The 10,577-nt window shown below is 36.9% G+C and overlaps 1 long non-coding RNA gene across 1 annotated transcript; it reads right to left on the reverse strand.

The window, feature by feature from the left end:
* Positions 1-4,637: 4,637 nt before the first annotated feature.
* On the reverse strand, positions 4,638-8,575 carry LOC107313090. The gene is made up of 3 exons (XR_001554797.2): positions 8,379-8,575; positions 7,118-7,200; positions 4,638-5,269 (listed from the first exon to the last, which is right to left on the reverse strand). It is a non-coding gene; the product is annotated as an uncharacterized LOC107313090 (long non-coding RNA).
* Positions 8,576-10,577: the final 2,002 nt, after the last annotated feature.

Below are 10,577 nucleotides of genomic sequence, written 5' to 3' on the forward strand. Positions count from 1 at the left end.
ATGGGATTTAGCTGCCTATGTTTCACACAAATAAAGCATGAAAACTGCTACTGAATTACTGCAAAAGATTTTTAAGTCTAAGGAAAAAACAATATCGAACTCTTTTCATCTTCTGAGTATAATTAAAGGTTTGATTTTGTATCTACTATTTAATTTTAATGAATTTTAACAATCCAGGCAGATAACTCAGATCTTTAGAATTAACTTTCCTCACCTGCTATGGCTGCAGAAACTTGACTGATTTCTGCCCTCATAAGTGTTAACTGCAATTAGAATATCTTTGATAGATGAATGAAGTTACATTCATGAATAATAAGGTGACCTAGACTGCAAGATGTTTAGGTCTACTAGGAAGGAGCCATCTTCAGTTTTCAGTCACCTGGTGGAAAAATTCAAACAATTACACAACTAAGGAATTTCCACTTCTGGATAGTGACTGGAGTGCAGCCCAGTGAATAGAAGTTTGTGAGCTGGGCATACATGTGGGAGATACCTAGGTCCTTACGATGTCTTAGTACATAAAAAGGTTGTAAAATCAGCACATGAGCTGAATGTCAGCCAGCTAATCCACCGGGCAGAAAAGACCTCTCCTTTCCTCCAGACTACAGAATACTGAATTGCATTGTCACTAACTTTAAGACCAAGCAGGTATGAGCTATACTGGAGGTGCCGAAGGAGAGAAAGAATTGGCAAGTACTCCAGTTCAACTCTTTTGGTTAGTAATTGCACACTGGGAAGGATTTTATGCACTTCATTACATCTTCCTTTTTTTTTTTTTTTTTTCCTTTCCTGGCAGCACTGCACCTCTGCATACTCAGTTACTGTTGTAGTATTCAGTTCATTATGCAGACGGCATTTTACTGAGAGGTTAGAATTGCCAGTTTAACTTAAGCTTCAATTCGATATTGCTCAAGCTCCAGAGACCAATTTGGAATTGCTATTAGGGTATGGTACACTGTTTCTAAAAAATCACCTCAGCTAAATATACTAATGTGCCAATCAGTGTAACTGACATACCATAAAGGTCAATACACCTTAGAAGATAAAAATGCAGTAAGGTCAATGAAAATTCATTTTCAAAGACCCTTAATTTTCTTTGTTTCTCAGTCATAGGTCAGACTTTTTAAAAGGCTTTTTAGATCTTTAAAAAAGATGTTATCAAATACTTTATTAACTTAATTCAGAGCAATTTCACTGTAGTGATGTATCATATAACTAGCATTTAATGTTAATTAATCTTCTTTGTGTAACCAATCACCGTTCTAACTGATACTTTCTTCTGTTGGTGAAAAGATTAATACATCTCTCTGTCCTCAGACACCATCTCTAATGTATTCCTCCACTCTAAGGTGGAGTAGAAAACAATGTGCTTTGTGACTTGGGATTGAACAAATATGAAGAGGAAAGGTAACTGTATGTCAGCCAGAGCCTACTGGTCGATGAGGAATTGTTCTTTGAACTTACAACAGCAGTAGCCAAGAAAAATTGCGTTGCTTTCATTTATGTTGAAATGACACTGTGATGTAATATCTCTCAGTCAAATCCAAAGTATACATACTCCAAAGGAACATAAAGTACCCATCCTCAAATTAGGCACAATAGGTGCATTCAGTTACCCACATAACTGTTGGAACAAGAACACAGGCTTTTACAACAAACAGCAAAAGAGTCAGGGGGAGTAGTGTTGGGAAGGCACTCAATACACTGTACAAGTCTAAAGTACTGTAACTGTTTCATTAAGATTCTAAAGTAACTGTCCTCCAAACATCCAATATATATATTGATATCAGTAAAACCTCATTAAACCTAATTAAGATTACATCCTAAATCAGAAAAAGATCATTATTGAGTGAACTGGATCAACCCTATCATGGACTAATAGTTCTAATACACAAGTGACTTCTCCATAGAAAAGTTTCAAATTCTTAAAAGAATGATAAGATAGATATTGAATATACCTAATATCGCATAGCTCTGTACATTATACATATAAACATTAAAGTACTATAGTTCATAAATAGGTGTTTCATCAAATAATGTATAACAGATTGGAGGAAATGGAAACATCTGAAATTGGAGAATGAAGGATAAAGGAAGTCATGATCATCTGAGTAAACGTGGGGAGAGCAGTGGACATCACATACCTGGATCTCAGCAATGCTTCTGATTCTGATTTCCCATAAAATCGCTGGGGATAAGCTTAAGAAGAGTGGAATAGATTACTTGACAGTGATGTAGATTAAGAGCTGGCTAACTGGCAGAGATCTGAGGATTGTGATCAGTGACGCAGAGTCCAGCTGGAGACCTGCTTTATAGTGGCACACTCCAGGGGTCAGTACTGGGTCCAGTCTTTTTCAATATCTTCATTGGCGACCTGTATGAAGGGCCAGGATGCATGCTCAGCAAGTTCACAGATTACATGAAGTTGAGGGGTAGTGGCAGCAGAAGGCTGTGCTGTCATTCAGTAAGACCTGTACAGGTCAAAGACTTCAGCAGAAAGGAACCTTATGAGATTTAACAAAGGCAAATGCAAAGTCATACACCTGGGAAGGGAAAACTGCATGCATCTGTGCAGGCTAGAGGCTGACCTGCTAGAAGGAAACTGCAGAGAAAAACGAGTGTCCTGATGTGCTCTTGTAACAAAGATGCCCAATGGTATCCTGGGGTGCATTAATAATAGAGCAGCCAGCAGATGGAAAGGGGTAATTCTCCACCTCTGCTTCACCCTGGTGAAGTCACATCTGGAGTACTGTGTCCAGTTCTCCTGTTCAAGAAAGACAGGAAACTTCTAGAGGGAATCCAGTGGAGGACCACAAAAATGTAGAGTGGCCTGGAGCACCTCCCTTATGAGGAAGGGCAGAGAGACTTTTTAGCCTGAAGAAGATTGAGAGGGGGTCTTATAAAAAAACTAAAGGGGGGAAATCAAGGGGATGAGGCCAGACTCTGCATAGCTCATTTTGATTTTAACCACATCTTCCTCCATGACACATTTAATTCATTTTTGTGATTTTATTGTATCAAATGCCAAAAAATGCTATCACTTCTAAAAAAAAAAAAAAAAAAAAAAAGCATACTTGTTCTCATTACCCACCCCACAAGCAAATTAAGTAATTTATTTTAGTAGAAAGGTGTAACTTACAGTCAAATTTCTGCATGTCATTCTCTTCTATTTACAGCTGATGGAAACAAGCTGAGACCAATTATATACTCAAGATACATCTAGCTATGCAGCCAGTAGGTGTCTCCCTTACACCCATACAGCAATTATGTGACTTCTGTGCTGTACATGCACATTTAAAAGGGACTATATGCATTTCTGTGTGTGCAGGGCAGGGGGAAATTTTATTACTTGCTGAATTCCTGAAAGGGTAGAAATAAATAGAAATATATAATGTAATTTTGTTTAAGCAAAGTTTCCCAAGTCATTTCAAATTTATCCATGCCATAGCAGAAAGTTCAGGGAAATCAGATATTCCTCCAGTGTTAGTCCCCTTACATTGTGTTCATACAGTTTTGCTTAGCACATATTGCAGTCCTGTAATATGAAAAGCAGCATGTAATGTCATCCTGTCTTGCACAGCGCTGGTAACAATCAGCTGGAACAACTAGATGGAGAAATAGCATCATGGAGTGGCCTGGGTTGAAAAGGACCATAACGATCATCTTGTTTCATACCCCTCCCACCACCACATGCAGGGCCACCAATCACTGTATATAGTGAATATTCAGATTATTTACATTGTAAATTTCAATTTCCACAAATCTTAGTGTGCTTTTTTATTCCATCCTACAGACACATTAGACAACTGTGACACAAACCATCTACAGAATATCCTTTGTTTTAATTAAAAACGTTTTATCGTTAACAACTTGAATTTTTATCTTGTTTCAAATTCTTAACTAAAACCCATCACTTTTTGCAAATAATAACAGAAAATTTAAAGTCTCACCAGCTTTAAAACTTCTATTCACTCCTTTTCTAATTAGTGTTTTCTGCATTACTTCCCTGAGAGTTCTGTCCCGAGTCCTGCATGAGTATTAAATGTGTCCATATCTCTGAAAACCCAGAAGAGCAGAGATGAGCATGCTTTTTGAGAGCCAGTAGTTTCCCCATTCTGAAAGCCAAGGAAAAAAATATTGTCAGGTTACAAACACCATGCAAGGAAAGTCATGAATACATGCACCCAATAATGGTGCTTGTGGAAGGCAGAGGCCAGTGAGAACAGGAGGAAACAACTGCAGCAAGCAAATAATTGTAGCAGGTGTGGAAACTGTAAGTTGAGAAAGGATGTGATTAGAGCAGAAGGAAGTATTGGACAAACATATGGGAAGGAAGTGTTCAAGAGTGAGAGGAGTTTTAAGACCTGGAGAGTGGGCTAAGCAAGAAGGAAGTCTGAGAGGAGGAAATTTGCGTGGGAAAGTACTGGATTGAGTATGAGAAAGAGGGCAGTGAGAAAGGATGAGCTCCTTCCGGGGTGTGATCTGAAACAAGTAGCATATGAAATTGAAAGCTGGGGTTTTCAGCCTCTGGAACAGAGAGAGCTAGTACAAGACTGAGAGCTGGACTTGCAGCTTCTCTACACAAGTCAGTATTTTTAAGTAATTGTTTTAGAATTATAGAAGTCCTTTATAAGAAGGGGTTCAGATATTGAACCTGAAAAATTTAACTGAAATGTGAGTTACAAAATGCAACCTCCATTGTTAACCTAAAAGCCATGGCTGCTGTTAGCATTATCTTGCAAAAATGCTTACTATTAATAAAAAAATAAATTAATTAAAAATAAAAATTGATATACTTGCTTAGTTACAGACTAAAAATAACAGAAAATTAACTTGGTATTTTGTGGGTTTTTTTTCTTTAATGGGGAAAGAATGCATTCTAACCACAGCTAGTACAGCAACAAGACAGCTAAAAACAAAAGCTAGCAGAAAATTTCTTGAGAACTTCCTTTAGTGGAAGGAAAATAATTCCATCAGAGAAATTCATCCATTCAAAAATATTTCCATTTTTGACAGCATAAATGGCTTTGTGTCTTCTTTTTCAGAGCATTCCTTTCAGCTTTTCATCTTTTAATTTAGTTCTAAAACAGTCTTTTTCTGTTTCCTGAAGCCATCCTTAAACATTTCATGTTGAAGAAATCACTTTAAATCAAAATGCTTCCCTTCAACCACTCAAATGGCCTGGGAACCTCCACTTTGGGCTTGGCTTCTGGGGCAAAATTGCCCAGATTTGTTCACATAATTGGTAGCAAGGTTGTTGTGGCCTCCTCTGAAAAAAAAATAAAAAAATAAAAAATGACTTGTATATTTGATCGTGGGTGTTAAAACACAGGTGTCTAACTTACCCCTTGGAGCACAGCAGGAACACAGCAGCCCCTCTCAGGTAAGGGGGCAGCAAGCAGGTCTATGCCAGCAAGGCACAGTACCACAGCAGAACAGAGCAAGTCCCTCACAGTTCAGAGAAAGTCTGACAGCATGGGGCTACGCTTAAATAGGGCCCAAGGGCAGACCTGTAGGTCTGCGTGAGGCTGACCAGGGGCAGGAATGCTTGTGAGTGCCCTCTGGGCCATGACATTTTCATGTGAAGGATGAGTTATGACTAAATATACACTTTTGTTGTGGTTGTTTGCTTAATCCCATAACATGGGGAACACAAATACGTGCTAACTTCAGTAACAGGAGCTTTTTAAAATTTCTTCCCTCACATTTAGGGCATGCTAAAAGTATGGATTTCATATGCCTAAAATCACATACAGCTTTTTTTTTTTTTTTTTTAATCACATACCAGTGATTTTCAGTTTAATGGGATTTAAGGCCAAACCCTCAGGCTCCCAAGTCTAAAATATTAGAAGGCATTGATGTGACATAGGAGAAAATTGATTATTTGAAAATTCTATAAGGGTATATTAGAAAAGAGAATTTTTTTAGTCATTTCAAGAAACAGTTTGGCTGCTATATACATAGGCTGCTCCAAAAGTAATGCCTCTTCCCTCCCCCCCATATTTTACAGATAAAAAAAGTACAGTAGCACTGTATGTTAGAGCACCTTCTCAGCTACAAAATTCAACAGAGCCACCACCATTAGTACTCACCAGAAGTGAATAAGAAACATTTTGTCAGACTGCCCCCTGTGCTGCCATCTGTCATACCGCAACAAAATGTAATGGAATATTGGAGATGGTTCAGTGTTTACTGCCATACCACCAGCATCCACCTCTGATGTCACTCACCAGCATAATAAAATAGGAAACACTATTTTTGGAGCAGCCCTCACACATATGCAGCATAAATAACTAAATATTTGTTTAAGTGTCTTCAGATGATGACAGAACCAAACAAAAAGAAATATTTCTAAGCACATAATAACCTTGAGGAACTAGCTTTATAATTGGTTTGGAAGCACTCAAACCACTCTGAATCTGACAAAGGCTAGATATCATTAAATATTTTCTGTAAGTTCACAAGTTACTTCTGAATAATAGACTCATTTCCTTTAGCCTTTTTGTCCCCCTGTATTTTTAATTAAATACAAGATGACTTTCAAAGTATAGCTAATAAGCAAATATTCCACAATCACAAACATCAAAAACCTTTGTGGAAACTTGTCAGCAAACCCTCATAAACCTGGTGGTATTTTCCATCTATCACACACTAATGCAGTTTCCAGTCTCAAATTAAACTCATAAACAACTATCATATATTACTTTTGCAGAGCTCCTGGCCCTAAGAAACAGGTATTTCTTTGTCTTTCTGTGTTATTCCACATAGGGTTTTGTTTTTTTTTTTACCCTGTCCTTTCAGTCAGGCTTTTATTTTCCAGTCCAAATCTCTTGACTAGGTTAAATACATGATACAAATAACAGCTTATTTATCATGCTGGTTGGTGATGGATGCTTTGGTGATTGCCTCCTATTCTTTTCTGACTGTAAAACTGAATTAGATTCTACACCGTGGAAATGTACACAATACACATTGTAATGGCAGCTGGTGGAGTACTGCTGTAGCCAACTCTGAGTCTTTTTCCAGTCACAACTTCTGTTTCTTGTCTTCTGTATATAGCTCCCCTCCATTCCCCCTCCCCTCCCAATCAGTACCCTAAAGAAAATGTAAAAAGTACCAGGCAGAGGCACCAGCTGGTCCTATTTTCTGTCAACAGATATTCATGGTCTCTGATTGGAATCATGGTCCCTAAAAAACACACTTACACAAGAAAAGAAAATAACACTGTATTGTTTCTCACAAAAAGTTAAACAATTTAGGGAATGGGCTCACATAACTCCTGTCCCAAAGACGCTCATCTAAATAATAAAAGACAGCTTCTTCAAGACAAATCTGTACATGTACAAACATAGTATATATTGAATCTTTACCTCTTAAATGTATTTTTTCTGAGTGACATTAACCCATTTAAAAATAAGATATTTTAACTCTTTTTATTTGACATCACAGATACATTTATTCAACCCATCCTGCTTTTCTGTTTTGCTTACTGTGATTTTTCTCTGTTTTAACAATTCAAGCATTCTTTGTATTTATTTTTTTAAAACACTCAACATACCTGTAAAGAAAGGCACAGAGATATTTAGCTTTAGACCTGTGTCTGTTTTTCATATTAAGAGATAGCCTTTAAAATCTTCTGACTTTTTGATATAATGCAATTGCACATAAGCCTACTGTTAGCCAATCTATGACAATACATATCTTGATGTAGCAGCTCAAGTGATGGGCAAAAGAGACGTTGTGCAGATTCACGCAAGCTGACTACAACCACAATCAATTATTTTACAGTTCAACACTTTAACTGTTAAATAGATCCCCTCTTTCCAGCTGCCAAATACTCACAGGTACTGAAACAACAGCCAAACTCTTTCTCTTTACCTTTGCTCCTTGGTAAAAAGGAATCTTTATATTTATGCTACCAGAATGGTATGTAGTTCTGAAATTCTGTGATGTGTCGTGTGTCCGCACTTAGAACAGTAGGCTTAACTCCATGCATTTTTCAGAATGCTTCATGAACACTTTAATGACTAGGAATTTCAAACTTAAGTTACCCATTCAGTCTGTCTTGGAAGCCATTTTAGTTAAGATAGCTTGATGTTTCTGTTTTAAAATGTGAAAGGTCTTTGGTGGTTGATTTTTTTATTTATTTTTTCTTTTTACAGTACATTGATTTTCATTAAATAATAATAATAACATTTTGAACTTAAAAATAGTCTCTGTTTAAAAGGAACTCCCAAAACAGGCAAAAACTACAGTGCCTAATGTACAATTAAAAAATGAGCCACTAGGAGAGTGGCATGGTTAGGATGGAATTTTACAGGTTCATAGTTAGAGAGATTATCATAGTGGAAGCAGACAATCAAAAATGAAATGCTCACCTATTCCCTAGGCTCACAGTAGAAAACACCAAGGGAAAAGACCTCCAGAAAGAGAACCTTCCTCCAGTGGCAGTCAGCCCTTAAATGGGGTCTAAGAGAGGTGCAGCCAGGTACTACCCCTTCCAGTCACACAGGTGTCTTCTCATTTGCTCTCAGGGCTGACTCAGTCCTTGCTTCAGGTGATCAATCAGTGGTTCAGGCTCTGACTCAACAGTTCCAATACACCTAACAATGCAAGAATATGGAAAATTGATGAGTATGAATTTATCTATGTACCTCCTACACTCTTGGTTGTCTGAAGCCATTTGTTACCATATAGGATCTTTCATGCAGAACCATGCTCCTCAGTGTTTTTTCACTTCTATGGCTCCTTCTCAACTCTGAGGTAAAAGATGAGCTGCAAAAAACAATAGTCAGTTTGTAATAACTCCCTTACCTAATATAAATTTTCTAGTCCTACTACACAACTGCTATTATTCCGTGTTATACCAAACTTTTGTGCTAAATGAGTTTGCTCAACTGAAGAATTCCATTTTATGACACAGCATCCTTTAATTTTAGTAGTTTGTAACTATTACAAGGGACTGAAATACATAGTCTTTTGCATTAAGCACTGTATTTCATCCATATTTTTCACAAAAAAAAACACTGAGTAAAAAGTGGTCCAAGATACAGGGAGAGATTTGGGTTCAAACCTATTGATCACACTGATTTTTGTATGTTATCACACCTGGTCTATTACAGCGCCATTCTGAACTGTCCTTTTGGACTACCCAATGTGAGAGTTCAATTAGTGTACCAACAGTTTTAATTTTCTTCTGTGTCTCACCCAGTGATCTTTCCCCAGTAGTTGTTCATCAGATGCATTGTTTGGTAACCCAAGTAGTACGAGTTTCACAATACTATATACATGTTATCCTTACAAGCTTCACAATGCCCAGCATTCATGCATTTTTTGTGAAATACATGGAGGCTAGACCAAGAACTAATCATAGTCTTAAAAAAAAAATAAAAGTAATTACTCATTTGTCTCATTTGTCTGGAAAACTTCTCTTCCTGATCTCCGTGATCATCACAAATATTTGCAAAGCATGAAATCCAATAAAATGGTTGGAGAGGATATAAAAGGAACAAGTTTGTCAGTTTAAAGCCCTACCATCCAACACTGTGCTGTAAGCTGTCTGCACCATGTTTAAAATTGAAAGAAAGCAAAATATTCAGAACATACAGATAATAAAGAATAAAATGGATTATAAATGGGAGACAGCTGGAGGCAGCAATTCTAAAGCTATAATCTTCCTTCAGTATATCTAAAACAGAGCAATCATTTCTCTTCCTTGACATAACCAAAGAATAATTGATTCACTGAAAATTTTGAATTGTTCTGATCTTCTGTATGTAGGATTTAGTTCTTTGTGACACTGTAACTATTGACTCCATTAACAATGAAACAGACATTTATACTGTACACATTATCAGAGTGTGCTGAGGAAAAACAAAAATATTTGTGACAAAAATGAATAAATAAATAAATAAAGAGAGAGAAATGGTATCAAAATTAAACCATGAATAATTAGTTAGGAGATGTTATAAAAGTAGAGCATCCTTGCCAGAAACAGGAAAAAAAAATGCCCAACTTGGCTTTCTTAGGAAAAAAGCACTGAATACTGTTCTGATCTACTTTATATGAATTTATTTGACCTGTGTTGAATTGATCAGAGTTACTCTGGGTGAACTGAATTGATCAGAGTTACCCTGGGCTATTCTGGTATAAATACATTTAAACGGTCCTATGTGAACTTGAAAACTGTGCTGGAGTATCCAAACTGCAAAACACATTCACTGTGGTTCAGCATCATTGAAAAAGGCATAGTAACTCAGGCCTAAGTCAACAGCAGCAGCAGCAGCAGCAGCAGGAGGCATATTGGCTGAATACTGAAGAGCAGATTCCATTCCCAGAGATATGAAAATAGAAATGAAACATGAAGCAGAAAGCTGTGGGTATGCAGAAGACATTTTATTTGGTAAAATGAAAGAATCCAATTTTCCAAATATGAAAGAAATAATCATACCAGGACATTTTTATTTTTACCGAAGTGTAAAGTGTCAAGATTTTGTTCTCTAAATAAGAACTAGGTAAAAAATATTTACTAAACTCCCCTCCCATTTTAATCATTTTTCTGTATAATATGAGCTCAA

This window comes from Coturnix japonica, chromosome 4, assembly GCF_001577835.2.
Source record: "Coturnix japonica isolate 7356 chromosome 4, Coturnix japonica 2.1, whole genome shotgun sequence".
NCBI lineage: Eukaryota > Metazoa > Chordata > Aves > Galliformes > Phasianidae > Coturnix > Coturnix japonica.